This window comes from Octodon degus, unplaced genomic scaffold (genome assembly GCF_000260255.1).
Source record: "Octodon degus isolate 3935 unplaced genomic scaffold, OctDeg1.0 scaffold00237, whole genome shotgun sequence".
Classification (NCBI taxonomy): Eukaryota; Metazoa; Chordata; class Mammalia; order Rodentia; family Octodontidae; genus Octodon; species Octodon degus.
The window spans coordinates 2,682,291-2,700,024 of NW_004524813.1; the positions used below are offsets into that span (position 1 = coordinate 2,682,291).

Genomic DNA, 17,734 nt, shown 5'->3' on the forward strand with positions numbered 1-17,734 from the left:
AATATATTCTCATTTTCTTTGAAAAATATTATTAAGATCTCTTAAAATTTTAACAACACTGACAACTTAAAAAAGGGAAAACATTCTGAGTACTTGAAGGTACTGGCTTTCCTCATTTATACATCTTTAGTGTGGCTTTTGGAAAATATATACTTTTAATTCCAACTGCTGCTTGTGAAGATGCTGAATCAATAGGATAAATAACAAATACGAAATAACATAAAAGATGTTGCAGTTCTTAGCCTCTGTAGAGTTCTGTGTTGAGTTTTACCTTTAACATAGGAAAGCACACAATGTATCTGTCTTTCTCCAAAAATAATTGCTGTAGACAGATTGACATTTTCAATGATTGTTTTACATTTATTTAAATGTTGGAATATTTTAAGTCACAATCTTTATATTTGCATATATGTTAGTAAACTGATTTTGTCCAAATCGTTTTAAAACATAGAAAAGTTTTTCTAGTTTCTCACAATAGAAAAGGAAGCTATTTTATAATATCTGTATCTAATCACATGAACAAGTCCAATTTATTGTATTGTCATTGTAGAGAAATTTACATAAAAGAAAGCTTCCATTGTCCCTGGCTTAACCGTGGTCTCCCCCACTTAGGAGATCAGTAGGCGCAGCTGAGTGATTAGGGGAAACATTTATAGCTTCCCAGGCGAGAAGCGTAGTGGGAATGACTCCCAAGAAATGTCTCCCTGAAGAAAGAGCACATGGATTTTATTGGAGAAAACACGCATGACTGTATGAGATCAACACCCGTGAGCAAGATGAGTTTAAGGTTAAGCTTCATACCACAGACGTCCAAAAAGGTAGCTGAGAGCGCACCCTTCGTGGACAGCGTCGCCTTACAATAAGGTTACAGTGAACGAAGCTTTCTGTCGGCTACAAAGAATGCGAAGGACCCCGCGATTTCGGTTCATCCCTTGTGGACTTTTGTGGAGGGTCTTATCTGGCATAAAAACTTACAGAAATTGAGTCATTTAAGTGCTCGCCAGCTTCCCCCTGTAAGTATAGATCCCTGACCCTAAGCTTTCCTGCCTGTAGCCAGCACTGGAAACTCAAACATGCATCACATAATTTTATTTTTTCATGAAATGACTAATGTAGAAATAGACAAGAAAAAAGAAAAACTGTGATAATTTACTAGTCATGATTTAATAACCTTCCCCACACCTGAGTTCACAACTTTTAATTTGACACTGTTTCAGTAGTATTAACTTTGAAGCATAACATTAAAATGTGTACTTAACAAAATTTGCCAAATAGATTTGTCTAATTAGGAAAACAGTTTGCCTCCTGATCTTAAGCAAGGTTAAAATTTAAATCACTTTCTTGAAGACACTAAAACAGATATTTTAATTAAAATACAATTATTCTAAAACATACAGCTCACTGCATAGCTGATGTAAATAAAGAGGTAGATCCAGGCCTCTGGTTCTAAAAAAAAAAAAGAGAAAGAAAAAGAAAGAAAGAAAGAAAGAAAGAAAGAAAGAAAGAAAGAAAGAAAGAAAGAAAGAAAGAGAAAGAAAGAAAGAGAAAGAAAGAGAGAAAAGAAGAGAAAAAAAGAAACAAGTGCAGAGTTTTGAGAGTTGTTCAGGAAAAGAAAGCATTTATTCTTGGGGGATAAAAGAGGGTTCCCCTTTGAAGAGAGTAGAGCATACTTTGAACGTATCCTTAGGGAGCTTTGTTTGAAATGCTAATTTGAAAAACAGGTTTAGAGGATTAGGACTCCTGCTAAACAACGCTGACAGCAAGAGGCTCTCTTCTGGGAAGGCTTTCTGTTTCAGTGACTGCTACAGTGCTTAAAATGGATAAAGGTACGCTATCCTGTCGAGGAAAATTGGTGAAAAATCTACACCACACTGCTCTCAAAGTACCCTGAAATTCTCAATTTAAGAAGAAATAGTTAAGTTTTATGTATTTGTATTTAAGAAAATTCAAATATTTAAAATGTAATAGTACATTGATAAAACTTTCATTCTTTTTTTGTTTTCCAAAGATTTTTTGAGGTAAGGCTTAAAAACTTGGGCTGGGGATATAGCTTAGTGGATCAGCACCCGCCTGGGAAGCATGAGGTCATGTGTTTGATTCCTGGTACCAAAAATAAAATAAAATGCAAAATTAAAAGAAAAAAAGCTGTATGTGCTTAACGTACTTCACATGTACAAGGTACTGTTTCTATTTACTTGAGCACTGTGTTTATCAGCATTAAGCTACCTACTGTATTCATCATCTCGTGGAGTGAGCTTTTACATGTCGCAGTGAAATCGCTTACAATTCTTATTCTATTAGCCCATCCATCACGCAACTTATTTTCAGGAGTAATGCCATTCCTTTTTCTGTATTCTTTTTCTAAAACCAGTCTACAGAAGGAATTCCATTTAAATTCATGTCTTAAATGGTCAAACTCTTAAAACAATTATAAATATTTATTTATTGATTAATTCCCATAATGACTATTAAAAACTTAATTTGAATCAAGTATTAAAAAGTATGTATATGGACTCTGACCTTATGGTATGTTTTCCAGTGACAGCACAGACAACATATGTAACATGGTATCATATATTCTTAAGTGGATGAAAGTGGACAGAATAAATTCCACGTTAAAGATACATATCCTTGTCTCGGTTACTTTTCCCTCTTTGCTAGTACGTAATACTGACACCCAAAATGAAGGAAGGAAAGGTTTACTTAGCTCACAGTCTGTGGAGGTTCAGTCCGTAATCAGCTGGCTCCCAGGCAGCCTGGCACGTGGCAGAGGGCAGCAAGTCATGGAGTCAGACGGCAGCGAACAGCAAGAGCCGGAAGGAGGAGCAGCGGCAGCACACAGCAAGCCCCTCCGCTTGCGCTGCATCCAGGCTCTGCGCCCGGGCCAGGCGCGGCGCTCACGCGCTTAGTCCCAGCAGCTCTCACTCCCACAGTCCCATCACCGGATCATGAATTAATCAGAAATTCTAGAAGTCTTCCCCATGACTGCAAGAGCTTTGGGGGGACAACTACACACAAACCACAATTATTATTGGGATATAATTTCACTCTCATTTCCATTGTCTCTAAGTTGACATTTTAGGTTGCATCTTTTATGTTCATGGCAGGTGGAAAGAAAGTCGTAAGCTTTTCTCTGAATGTCAAGAATTCTCATTAATTGGAAGACATAATAAAGTAGAAGCTGAGCTTGACCAGGATTATCAACTCTCATTTACGTTGGTCATTTTTCTTTCTCGTTCGTAACATCCTTTATGCTACCCAATGGAGGACTCTAAAATGGGCAGAACGTTTGAAAATGTTTTCTGTGAAGAGAGCAGCGACTATCTTTAAAATCATGATATATGCAGGACTTACACACGTTGCATTGTGCAACCTTTTTCCTTTTTGTCTTTTTTTATAATTGAAGCAAGAAAATATGCCAAATTAATATGAATCTTATTAAGTATTTTCTCATTAAATTACTTGGCATTCAGGGAATTCAGCTACCAAAATGGATTTAAAGTAGAATAGGTATCCAATTAAGGTGAGGCTTTGAAACACAAATAATTGATTAGTGATATTTCTTATGACTTGGGCCCCTAACTTGATATTGACTGAAATAGGAAAATGGATAGTCTAGATTGAGATGATTAATACTGCTATGAAAATATGAAGTGATATATATTTATTGCAGTAATACACCCAAGCCTGGAAGTCACAAAACCCATCGGACTACATTTGTAAACTTGAGATGATCATTTAACTATGTTGGAATAATCTATTGCCTTGGGTCAAGATATTGAACATGAACAAATATTCATTGCAGAGAAAATATTAGCAAATAGAGTACAGTGCTATATTAAGAGACAGATTTGTCTTCTTTCGTAGTATACAGAGAGGAAGGAAAAGAAGAGTATAGCGGACACAGGCTTGCTGTGCACATGGGAGGAGTTCAGACTGAGAGAAGGACTGAAGGAATAACGCAAGAGAACATTTCACACACAGGAATGCTCTACAACTGGATTACTGTTTGGCAAGTGGAGCTGGATCATTGCCAATGGGGATTTGTAAGCGTAGCGCTGTGAGGACTGATTTAGAATTCTTCCAAGGCTGATATTGTTACAATGATCTTGGGAATCTGAAATACAGACTTAGCCTATTATGTTCAGTGAAAAAGAGATGGGGATTTTGGATTATTTAAATGTCTCTCAGACTACTGTTCTCTTCTGTACTCATGTGTGTTATGGCTTGTGTCTAGCTGTCCCGCAAAGCCTTGTGGAGTCACTGGAGTGGGTTGCTACAGTGTGTGGTTCCTTTATGACCCAATGCTGGGATTACGGGTGTGAGTGCTATAGCCACCCTGGCAGAGAGCCTAGAAGCGTACAAGGAAGGAGAGGCTTCCCTCTGCGCCCATGCCACCGCGCCTCCGTTGTGCTCTGGCTATTTTGCTGTTTTCCACCACGATGGACTGCTGCCCTCCACCAGGTGCCGCTTTGCATTGGAGCCAGCTGAGTATGGACGGAAATGTCCCCAAACTGTGAGCTAAATAAACCTTTCTTTCTTCAGTTGTAAGCATCAGCTGTTTTGCTCCAGCAACAAGAGAGAAGTAACTGAGACAATGTGTTTCATATCTCTCTATTAATTGACTCTAAACTTTAAGTAGCACATTAGTATGTACCATAGAGTCTGGTAAATCATTTCAAATATTCCAGCTGGTAAGAGCAATACAACTAATCTTTGTTTTATTTTAGGGAAGGATCTGCATGGTGTTTACGGTCTCACTATTAGATCGGACTCGTAGTGATCTGCCTGTTTACAGCCTCCTAAGAGATGGCATTACAGGCGCTCGCCACCACGCCCAGTGTCAATACAACTATTCTGTATTGACTTATTGAGTAGTACAGAAAAAGAAGCATCTGCTTGGACAATAATTTCACAGAGGATAGGAGTAGCTAGGATGTCCTTTACCAGGACTGACAATAAAACCAGAGATGTGATTAGAACTGGCTGCTAATGAGCATCAGAGCCCAGTACAGTTTGTACTCATGTACCATGTTTCTCTGTTGATAATGTATTTTTATACAACCTATGTGTCAGGAGCTATCACCTTACAATTTTCAAGTATGTGATGGCAACAAAAAACTAAGGAAAAAAAAATATTTTTAAGGTTGGAGAAAAATTGTAGAAGCTTATACATTGGGTCTCCTTTTAATTCCATGTCTCAGTAGAAGGGTCAGAGAGGTAACATAATTCATCTACTGCTCACTGCATTTATTCTTTTATATTAGAACTAAGGAAGTAAGCATTGCTTTTCTACAACTCCTCTCAGTCTTCTTTGAACATCTGAAAGAATCTGGGCAAAATCTCCATTTAACGCCTAATCTCCTGAGTCATTCCTTAGCAAAATAATGTTTTAGGTTTCCATCATTTGAAGTGTTTCAAAGATAATCCTCAATGAGGACGGTGTCTGTACAGGATCTATGCCCAACTATGTGCCAGCCATGACCCTAGAAAACATAAACAGGAACACTCGACAGAATGTAGAAGACTTAAATTATTCCTCTGGCCATTCCTGGACATTTCAGCAAAATGAATGAGGAAGCAGACCCTGCTCTGTGAATCTGGCTGAGGTATTTGAGAGTAAATCACAGAGATGACTTTTATAGGTATAGGAAGTTCAATTTATATTTCTTATGCAAATAATATTATTAAGGTAGCAAATATGCAATACTCAAATTTAGTGCATTTTCTATGCTATAGTGAAGACATCTAGTAAAAAATTTCCTGGCAGAGGGCTGGGGAGATAGCCCAGCCTGATAAGCACAAGAACCTGGGTTCAATCCCTGGTGCCACATGCTGTGCCAGCCCCAGAACCTTGGGCACACCATGCTGGCCACTGAAACTAGGTGCAGTGGTGCACACCTGTAATCCCAGCACTAGGGAAACTGAGACAGGAGGATCACTGTGAGTCTGAGCTGTGGAGCGAGGCCCTGTACCAAATAAATAAATAAATAAATAAATAAATAAATAAATACTGCATGAACCAATATTGTGATTTAAATATCTCTTTAGTTCTTCATCCAACCCATTAACACATTGCATTTATTTTTCACATGTCTTCACTTTTATTTAATCTGAAATCACTCCTTGGATTTTTAAAGAAAATCATTCTTGACATTGAGATCTTTAGATTGCAATTCATTTGAAAAATATTGGCACATGGAGCACTTAAAATATTCCACAGTTCGAGGGTAACACCGTGCATGAGAACTGCACGCTTCTGTGTCATTCTCTCGAGGGTTCAGAGTTCAGAATTGGGCCTGTAGTCAGGCAGGAAGTTCTGCATTTCAACCTCAGTGAATGAAGCAGTCACTGAGCTGAGTCATCAGTGTGATTATCCAACCACATTTCAATCTAGTTCTGATGACTGAGCCAACAGTTTATATTCTTGTTTTATTTAAGTGCTTCACATCGATAAAAGCAACATAATCAAGCCTTCTATTCTTTTAGGTTTTTAGACAGCATGAAGCCCAAGTCTAGCTTCACACCATTGCAGACGTCTGCCAGTAGAGACAGTTACGCTTTTACCAGCAGATCTTTGTACATTTTTAGTGTACACACTGAATTTAAATTGGTGCGCTTCCTCCAAGCAAAGCTTTTATTTTTGCGTGCCCAGTGCGTTGTCGTGTAGGTAAGCATCTGAGTCTCTCTGCGTGGGATTTCTTAGGCCGTAATTCTCATTGTGGCAGTGGAGTAAATGAGGGGCAGTGGACATATTCTGGGGGTGGTGCATCATCAATTCGTCAGAAAATTGCTCAAGTTTTAATTATACAAAAACTTTTCTGCAGAAGAATCCAATTTATTCAGAAAGTTGACTACAGATGTTTACCATTCCTATGAAATAATATGACTTTTATCCTTGTTTGCTGCAGTTTTGTGTTTCCATCTCTTTATTTGCTTCTAACTTTAGAATTCTGGACTTTAGAATTCTACCAGTATAGATTCAATTAATGTGCCATTATATAAATTGATCCCTAAAAATGAAGTCCAAAGATGAAATACTATAAGTTACATCTGAAATGTCAAATTTATGAAATTTGGAAAGAATTCATAATTACCAGGTAAAGTTACTAAGACAAACAAACAAGTTTCCAGTAAAGGAACTTTATCTTGGGTTATAAATAAGACTACAATACAGGCTAACACACACAAACAAAGCTGGCCTTTCACGCACATAGAGAACAAAGAATCAAAGAATTATTTGCAAGCTTTAATAAGTAATAGAAGTTAATGTGTTATTATAAAACTTAAGGTATAGATATGAAGCAGCATGTAAAATAGATATTGTAAAATATGAACAATTTATTCAAAAGGTAAGTGAAAGTACAAAAGGGAATTTATTCAAAAGGTAAGGGAAAGTACAAAGGGGAAGGAGGAAAGCAAGGAAGAAAGAAGAAAAACATGAAAAAAGAAATATAAATCTAAAAAAGCTTTGTAATAAAGGAGAGAAAGGGGTTGAGAGGCAGAGATAGAAATAGCGGAAGAAAGAGGATACAAGATAGATCTTGCATAGGTACAAATTTCCTATGATAGACACGATCATTATGCATACCTTAATTGTACCAATAAACTCAATTCTAAAAAGGACTTGGCTAACGTATTGTATGAAGTTGAACCCAAACAGATAAACTAAAACATGTCTTTTGGCCCAGTGACTAGTGTAGCAGGAAGGAATCTGCATTGTTAGTTTTAGTTTGAATAATTTCTGTGGACATTGCCAGTTTATATTAGTGGCTATACTAATGATTTTCAGTGTAAAAAGGTAACATTTAAAACATAAAATAGAACATTTTTACACGTGTATGTAAGTGAAGAATCAATAGACTAGCATAACATGGCAACTAAAAATAAATAACCAAACAAAAAAGATTTATGACATTCAGTGAGCTAACTTTTGAAGTTTTTGAATCCTAGAAGGACATGAATTGATTCCTTATGTTAGGAATGATTGCTTTGAAGATGAGCACTTTCTGCACAACTCTGTGCTTCTCACTGTGATGAAGTTAGAGTGCGGACATCAACATGCGTATGCTCTACGGAACCCTAAAATTACTCAGTTTATGTGATCACATAGCAATAAGGCTACTTCATAAGTAATTAAAAGTATATGATCACTTTTTCTCTAGAAAAATCAGCATTAAAATTTAGAATTTAAGTTTACTACATCTGGAGTCTCCAATAGGTAGCAGGCACAAGCTTGCAAATCGCACATTTCATGTTTCTATTAAAACACTGCTTGTACATGATTATCTCCTCCGTCCAGTTATTGACAAATTTATAGCATACATTTGTAGAAAATGAAATTTTTCCTTAGAAATGCATTGGTGGTCTGGCTCAGTTGCACACCGGGTAGCACACTAGACTTCTGAAAAGCGCTGGTGTTCTCTATATAACTGTACTGCGGTATCATCATGAATCCTCACGATTATTTCATAACTCAAGCGATGAAGTGTTGAAAGCAGAAGCTGGATGCGGCAGTGCATGCTTGGAAAGCCAGGTTTTGGGAGGATGACTGAGAAGACCGCGATCCGGAAGCCGGCCTCGGCCACGCAGAGCTCCAGGGCGGCCTGCACTGCACAGCGAGCGAGACGCGGTCTCAAACGATAAGCTCCATAAATAAAATAAAGGAAAGAAATGAAAGCAGCATAGAAACATAATAAGTGAAGGGACCAGGGGTTCGATCCCCAGGTCTGCCGTGCTGGTTCCGCACCTGGAGCGCCCTGATGAGAGAGCGATCGAGACTGGGTGTGGTGGTCTGTTCTTATAATCCCAGCTCTTGGGACACGGTAAACAGGAGGATCACTGCGAGTCCGAAATAGTAGTGAGACCCCCAACACCCTGTACGCACTTCTCTAAAATACTTAAAAAAAAAAAAAAAAGAAAAAGAAATATAATAAACTAAAAAAACTAAAGGTTACCATTTGTTTTTCATGAGCAAATAAATTGCAATATATATTATTACAAAATAATAGCTAGCTCATTTAAAAAATTATTTATTTATTTGATACAGAGTCTTGCTACACAGCTCAGCCTCGTAGTGACCCTCCTGTCTCAGCTTCCCCAGCGCTGGGTTTACAGGCGTCTGCCACCGCGTCCAGTTTTCAGTGGCCAGCTCAGCTCTGAGCAGGCAGGGCATGTGGACCAGGACTGGGGATCGAACGCGGGTCTTCGTGCTTGCCACGGAGGCGCTTAGACTGCCGAGCTACCTCCCCAGTCCTAGTCCACTTTAAATTACACATTTCTAAATAATTATTTTACATTGTTGTATGTATATAATATTTATATCAATGTGTTAATATTTATGGATAAGATTTTATTTTATGTCAGTATTTCAGAACTGTTATAAAATTCTTTTTGCACATAAGCACGTTTGAAAACATTAGTATGATTGCTAGGCAGACTGACCCATTGACAGTTTAGGTAGAATTATATCTTATTAAATGTTAACAGAAACTAAGCATGTGAACGGTAGCGCTAGAGGCGGGTGATGTAGACTTAAAGAAGTATTAACAGAAAAGCCACGTCTGGGTTAGAATTGTCTTCAAAGTCTAACAACAGGTAGAATAGCTGCAACACTGATCTCTATATCTATCACCCTTTAGGCAAGGTACCAAGAGACGCCAATGACAGGGGCTGATACAGGAGCCAAAGGCTCCAGAAAGAGAAACTGTTGTGGTTATATCTGTGAGAGACAGCTCTTAACTCACCTCCTTCCTGAGTGAGAGATGGGGGGAGGGAGGGAGGGAGAGAGAGAGAGAGAGAGAGAGAGAGAGAGAGAGAGAGAGAGAGAGGAAGAGAGAGAGACAGAGAAAGAGAGACAGAGAGAGACAGAGAGAGACAGGGAGAATAATCTCTTTAAGGTAAGCAAATTATTTTATCCGTAAGAGTAGTAAAATGCTGGTTCTTTATTATTGGAAATTTAAATATATATCTCCAAAGGGAACTTAAAAAAGTCTTCAAATTTATAATCTAGCATTTTATTTTGAAATATAAACACAAAAGGAGATAATTCTACAAATTCTCTGGAGACCTCAAACTAATCAACCCCCTTTTCAGCTAACAGTCTGTACTCAAAAATGGAACCATTTATTTCGTGAGGAGATAAACAGGGCTTATTTTTCACATGGGAGACTATGGAGACAAGTGGCTGCGGATCTACCACGCACGAGTATAAAAGGCAATGCTCCAGGAGGCCACAAAATAAGTGCTGTGCCTCCCTGCAATATGTCGTGCTCATGAAGAGAGGGGTTAATCTTTGGCAGGAAAATCAGGACATGCAGGGATTATTCAGTTTCCCATTGAAAGTATTTTTTATGTCTTGTGTAACAGTCCTATTTGTATTGATCTATGAATTAATGAGCATATAAAAAGTGCAAAATCTTGCAAGTTGAATATAATCACTCATGACTTCTCAAGGACTAACTTGATAGAATATTTGCATCCTGGAAGGCTACAATGGGTTATTGATTGACTCTATCAGTAGCAATGAATAGGCATCACGTCGCTCCCTAACTGCCGCATCGCATGGCAAATTGCTTCTTCCCCTGCTGTGAATTTTGTTTTTAAGAAATCAGACTTTTATCACTTGTTAGTGCGTTTTTGTTTATAGAATTTAATTCCTTTCCTTAAAGAGATTATTTGGAAATAGTCTTTCTCATTTGAAAGGAAGGGAAGGAGGAAAAGGAAGAAAGGTGAGTTAAATTTTAACACATTTCTCTACATACTATTGTAATTAACACAACGAGGATAAATACTCCAAGTTTTAAAATCATGATTGTATAATTTATTGTTATCATTCAGTAATAGCTTCATTTTAAAAAGCCTTTGAAAGCAATACTGTATGAACAGTGTCTCATTGGTCGGAAACCCGATGCGCAGCGTTTCCTGTAATGCCTTGATCCCCAGATCGCTCACCCCTTTTCTAAGGCTTATCTTTGAAAACAGACCGCAGTCACGCCAATGACTCTTACCTACCATGTCCTAGTTCCTGTTTTGTGAATTCTGTCCAAAATCCCATCTTTTTTATTTTTACAAATTCCTGTGAATGAACATAATATTTTCTCTGATGAAAATGTTTGCCTAAGTATTGTTCAGAGAAACGATATAGTTGGGCAGTAATATAAAATCCACAGGGGCTCAGCAGACTACAGCACCTGCTTAGGCAAACCTACGCAAGCACGGTGTAATCCCCAGCAACACCTGCTGTGCCAGCCCCAGCCCCGGGGCAGGCTGAGCCAGCACAGAGTCTGGGCATAGCGACGTTAGACAGCGACTGAGACTAGGCGTGGTGGCGCACGCCTGTAATCCCAGCGCTTGAGAAGCTGAAAACAGGAGGATCACTACGAGTCGGATCTGCATAGTGTGACCCTGTAGACCCAGTACGAAACGCATGAAGAGAAATAATTTAAAATATTAATGAAATACAAAGGCATATAAGAACAGGTTATCAAATAAATATTTTATTACTTAAAATTACATTTCTGTGTAGTACATTTATTGTGCTTTTCATTATCTTTTTCCATATTTATTCAGATGTTTCTGTGTCAACTTCGCTGGGCTCATACTCTGGCTCCTCTTCAGATCATGTAAGTCCTTCAGCTTTCTCCGACTCCACTGGACTACAGGACATCCCTGTGGATAAGAAAGAACTACCGATGAATCGGTGTATGGCACGCTTCTGAAACAAATCAGTGCTTGAATAATGAAATTGAGTACAACGGAGTAATAAAGGAAGTGGAACATTCTAATCTGTTTAGCATCCAAATAGGACAGACAGATGGAGGAGGGACAGATTTCCGCCTCCTTGTCTTGAAATAGGACGTCGTCTCCTCTCGCCTTCGCACCTGGGCGCTCCCGGCTCTCTGCGCTGCGGACTCGGTCGGTGACCGCGTTCCCGCGCTCGCGTTCGCGGGTGACGGAAGGTCCCAGCGACGCCCCGACTGCCCTTCTGCGAGCCAGCTCCGTGCATTGCCTGCCATGCCTCTGCGCATAGTCCATTAATTCCGTTTCTTGGAGGACTACTGACTGATAGAAGGGATTATTATCAAAACCAGGCATATTAAAATCTTACTGATTTTTGAATTGTTTCTATTTTTATATGTAAATATTTACCTCATAAATGTCTTATTTTTGAGACACTATGATGTAGACTTTGCTGGGTTGGTGGCCCGATTTGGAAGCTGCTTGTTACCTAGATTTGTGTTCAGGAAAAAGTAGTATGTAAGTACAAGTTGAGATGAACTCGGTGAGAGAACATTGGAGATTCTTAGTACAAATATGATAGGGCAGTTTGTCAGGTGTTACATTTGTTATCATATACTAAAATAAAATAAGTTGCAGTTGCTTTCAGAGAAGAAAGACGAGTGGTAAGGATTGAAATTAAGAAGCCAGAAAGGCAACGAAGTGCAAATTTTAAAAATGCACTAAAGACCAAAAGTGAACTGAAAAGATACATTGTCTATATTATGATTTCTGAAAACTATTTGCTGTCCAGGAGGACTCAGAGAAGACATTGAACACTAGCATTACAAGATCCAATTTCTTCTGTTTTCTTTCTTTTTTTCTTTCTTTCTCTTCTGTATGTTAGGGAAGGGTCTACAGGGCGTTCAGGGTCTCAGTGCTAGATCGGACTCATAGCGATCCTCCTGTTTACAGCCTCCCAAGAGCTGGGATTACAGGCGCTCGCCCCCACCACGCCCAGGCTCAGTTGCTGTCTCAGGGCATCCCGGGGGTGGGGCCGGCAGGCAGGCCTGGGCATCGAACCTCTGGGTCCTGCCCCTGCTTGCAGGCGCTTTGGTCCGCTGAGCTATTTGGGGCGCCCTCCACTTTCATTCTGTGTAAATACAGACACGTGTGTTTGTTAAATCCACAAGTGGTGCATCATCATGTGAAATAATGAATGCGTAGCTGCACCATTGACATGAGGGTGACACAGTGATTTGAGTGGCAACTAGGCTGTTAAAAAATACAGCCTTCACAGTGTCACTTTCACGCGTCAACTGCTTGACAAACATCCTCCCCAAAAGTCCCTCCTGTACTACGAAATTCATTTCCATGCGCTGTGCCCCAGGTTCTCTCAGTTGCAAACTAAAAGAGCACCATAAGCACTGTTAGTTTAAAATATCTATTGTGATACGCATTCCGTTTCATTTTCATCTTAATTCAGATATTCCCAGCAGCTGGCGGCGTTCAGTGATCACTGATGCTATTACTGTGATGACTCCGTCAGACGTGGCATGTCACCTCATCTGTGTATCTGGATATCTGACACAGAGTGACAGCTGCTCCGGGACCGTGATTTGGTGTTGCGCTATCTCAATGAATGGAGTAATTTCTATTGGAAATTGCATATGAAATTAAACCTTGAATACATAGATAATCCTTTCTATGAGACGAAATATTACAGGCATATTTTTAATTCTGAAACTTTTGTAATGTAACAAGAGACAGGAACCTGAAAATTCTGAGAGATTCTAAAAGCCCCACTTATCTTGGGTTAGAGAATTATTCAACATAAATAGAAAGCACATAAATGTGTTTGAATCACATAGTAATCTACATTTGTCATTTCCTGGGAGCCACACAATGTTTTTCTTCATATTAACATAATTCGATTATTTTCAACAGCAGGTAAAAATTGCAGTATCTCTTGTACCTTGTGATTTCATTGACTCTTTCAGGTTCTCACACTAGGGAGACAATGTGATGTTTACACACGTGGGTCTGATTTATTTCACTTAGGAGTACAGTCGCTAGTTGCATCCTTTTGCCTACAGAAGCCTTGTCCTCTCAAAGGGAAGGAACAACTGGGGTGAGGGAAAGGAGAAAAGAAAGAAAGAAAGAAACAACATATGTGTCTATACAGAGGATAGCTGGGTAACTATACTGCTCATTTCTACTGGCCTATTGAAAGAACACTTAATGCTTGAATTTTACTTTCCTTTTTAAATTTTTTCTCCAAGTTTGTATGCTTATATCTGATAATCTGAAAAACTAACTGAAGACAACAATATGTAATATAACAACCATTGCTGAATTCCTATGATCTTGTTGAACAAAATTTTGTATTGTTTCTAGTGATTTTTCAAAATATTTTTATTCACATTTTAAAAATAAAAAAGTAAATATATTATTTTTAAAATAGGAATGCCTGCATGGAAGACCCGAAATCGGTATATATGTACCTACTAAATCTACCTTAGATATAAACATCAGAAAATGGGCCATGAATATAGCTCAGTGGCACAGCGAAGGCCTGGCAAGCACAGGATCCTGAGCTCAATTCCTGGGACGAAAAATAAATAAATGAATAAATAAACAGACAAACATCAGAAGACGGTCTCTATTTGTTTTAACTTAACATGGACTTCTACCTAAAGTGGACGCTTCTCTATTACTTTTTAAAAAACGTACACTTCCTAAAAACAAGGGCATGAAACAAAATTTATTTGTATGTTCCTGCAGCACCCTGTATTGTGTAGATGTTCAGTAAATATATTTTGATGAAATCTAAAACTGACTTCTAAATGTTTAATTATTGTGTTTCAATTTCTTCAGTTATTGACACAGACATGTAAAAACCTGTTTGCTTATCCTTAAAGATTTTATTTCCTCAAGATTTTATTAAAGCATTTCTTAAAGCTGGTATCATGCAGTGAATGACATAGCAGGGCTGATTATGCTGAGCTGGGGGTCATTGTAAATTTACACTCCTCTAAATGAGGGATACTTTTTATAGAGGTAGAAGAAGGGAACTAAAATAAACATTTGTTCATATCAAGCAGGTAATTAAAATTTTAAAGGTCTGTTAATTCTTTTGAACAACTAAAAGCTTTGGAGGCTAATCCAGTTGACCTTTTCATTATCAAAATACTTTAATATATTTTTGGATAAGGAAACATAGGCCTGAAATAGTTGGGTACATAACAAAGAATAAGTACCAGACAGTGAGTGCAATTCAGAATTTTATAAGTAAACCCTGAGAGAATAAAAGGGGGTATGCTCCATCTGAGAGAGAGAGAGAGAGAGAGAGAGAGAGAGAGAGAGAGAGAGAGAGTAGTGTGTGTGTGTGGCCAGCTCAGCCGACCAGGGGGCGGGGGAGAGGAGATAGAAGACAGACAGACAGACAGAGACAGACAGACAGACAGACAGACAGACAGACAGAGACAGAGAGACAGAGAGGGACAAAGACAGACAGGGACAGAGAGACAGAGAGACAGAGACAGAGACAGACACAGAGAGACAGAGAGAAGGGACAGATAGTAGAAGAGAGATATGAGGAGGCCTGAGAAGCAGGAAGGCATGCAGGTGGCCTTCCATTAACATGCTGCAATTTGTCACTTATTTGGGTATGAGAACTCAGGAATAGCAAGCATATGTGTGCTGTGTTAGTGGCTTACTGTTCTGTGATTTTATATAATCTCTCTGTCCATAAAAATCCTCTACTAAAATTTTGCTGCAAAACTAAAGCAAAAGAAGTCAACTAGCAAATAAAAATGGTAGGGTTTTGTAGACAACCAGGCAAGTTGCTTGCTGTTCTGCTCTATATTTCTTAGTTAGGTAATAAATGCAGAACTATTTCTATTAGTCCTGGGAGGCAAGAAGGTTGAAGGGAGGAATTCATGAAAAATGTGTTACCAAAACATGAAAAAACTAGGAGAGCTATAATTAAGCCTCAGAGATCCCTACCATTTAGAAGCAAACTTGAATTTCCATTTTTTTTTATGGGTTGGATAAGCAATTAATTTGTATTAAATCATAATATGAATAAGTTTCTCAAAAAAGTTTAATGCTTCTAAAGACATTTGAATATTAATGTTGATAAATAAGAGACTATTTTCAATAATCCATGAGAGAGATGATTCCAAAAGAGCAGAGAGCTGGAGCCTTTTCTTTTTCCTAATAAATTGTGCAGATTTTCTGTGGAAAGGATCTCATAACAAAAATGCAAGAGAAGAGGTTAAATATGAATTTATTCTTCATAATCAACTCATGTGAACATGTAGTTTTTAATCAGAATTTAAGAAGAAAAGAATTATACTTTCTGTATAATTAGAATATTCTTAAATAAACTTCAAAATATATTATTTCCTTTTACACTGAAATATTGAAAATGCTTGATTTTGACCTTAAATACCATTTCTTCAAGTAATCACAGTCAAGCAGGTTGGTTATAAGTGGCCAGAGATGGGCAACATACAGTTACTGATTGAATAAATGCTTCTATGGCCTGTTGTTCTGTGACCTTTTGGTGGTTATGAGCATCAAAAATAAATATGAAAACACTTTATAACTAGACTCCTCATAATAAGGTGAACTCACAGCCTAAAAGGACATCATTAGGGCATATGTGTCACTTCTTCTTCCTCAGCAATCTTTACACATGTTTTTTGGTAGCAGAACTCGAACTCAGGACCTTGCACTTGCTAGGCAGGCACTTGTGCCACTGAGCTATATCCTCAGCCCTCTATAATCTCTAGCTTTTAAACAATTTATCTATTTAACAATATCTGTTAAACAACAAAATATGATTTTAGAATGCCAGTGGGGCAAACAAGAATCACTGTTCTAAAACATTTAAAATCTGGTCCATAAAAACAAATAGTAAACATCAAATGAACAATTCTAGGTTAAGGAAGGTGACAGATATATTACGTGGATGAAGACATTACACACATTTTCAGGGAGTATGTAGGCTAAGTGTTAGTAATGAGGAATGGCAACTTTTAACTCAAAAGATAAGCCAAACAACTACTTTTTTCTTTTCTTTTCTTTTCTTTTCTTTTCTTTTCTTTTCTTTTCTTTTCTTTTCTTTCTTTTCTTTCTTTTCTTTTCTTTTTTTTTTTTGGTTGGCTCAGCTGCCCTGGGGTTGGGTCTGGCACGGATTGTGGTGCTGGGATCAAACTGCGGTCCTCTGCGCTGCTTAATCTTGCCTGAGCAGGCACTTTAGACTGCTGAGCTATCTCACCAGCCCCTCTGAAAAACTTGTTGTGTTTATATCATTAACACATGTATTCTGTTTCATTTTGTTTTCTTTGAGCAGCTCTCAGGGTAAGAGCCCAAACTGCCCAGGCTGGACTTGGAGCTGCAGTTCCCCCCCCTTATCCCTCCCGAGGGTTGGAACCACAAACGCGCATCAGTACTCCAGGCTCAAATGCAGCTTCTGCTCCTCTGTGGGAAGAGAAAAGTTCTAGATAAGGACTAATGTCTCCTATACCTGCGCTGTTCAAGATTCCTCGCTGTGCACATTTTATTTGATACATGCGCAAAGCAAACATTAAAGTGGATATTAAAAGACACGAAGAAGTCACAGTTATCTGGATGACTGGAGAAAAACGTTTCTCTCAAGTAATCTGGCAATAATCACACGTAGCGTGGTGCGGACCAGGAAGCACGGCCGCAGCTTGTGCTTAGCCTCGCTGGTGCCTAGACGCATGCATGGTATTGTTCCCGCGTAGCTACTCAGCATCTCTTTGTTTCAATGTGAAGAACTTTCTTTCGCTTTGCTTGTAAAGGACGTCAAGTGGTAATATACTTCCTCAGATGTTGCTGTCTAGGACAGTCTGTCACTTTTGCAAGAAGATTTCCCAGGAGTAGTACCCTTGGTTCCAATCTACTCCTGTCACCTGCTGGGCTCTGCAGACAGATCCGCTGAGGATCCAGGTAGCTTCTCTTCCACGGGATACGCTATTCTCCA

At 38.6% G+C, this 17,734-nt stretch overlaps 1 pseudogene; it reads right to left on the reverse strand.

The window, feature by feature from the left end:
* The window catches only part of LOC101567055, a 14,984-nt pseudogene extending 2,888 nt beyond the window's left edge, over positions 1 to 12,096 (reverse strand).
* Between the last annotated feature and the right edge of the window lie 5,638 nt (positions 12,097 to 17,734).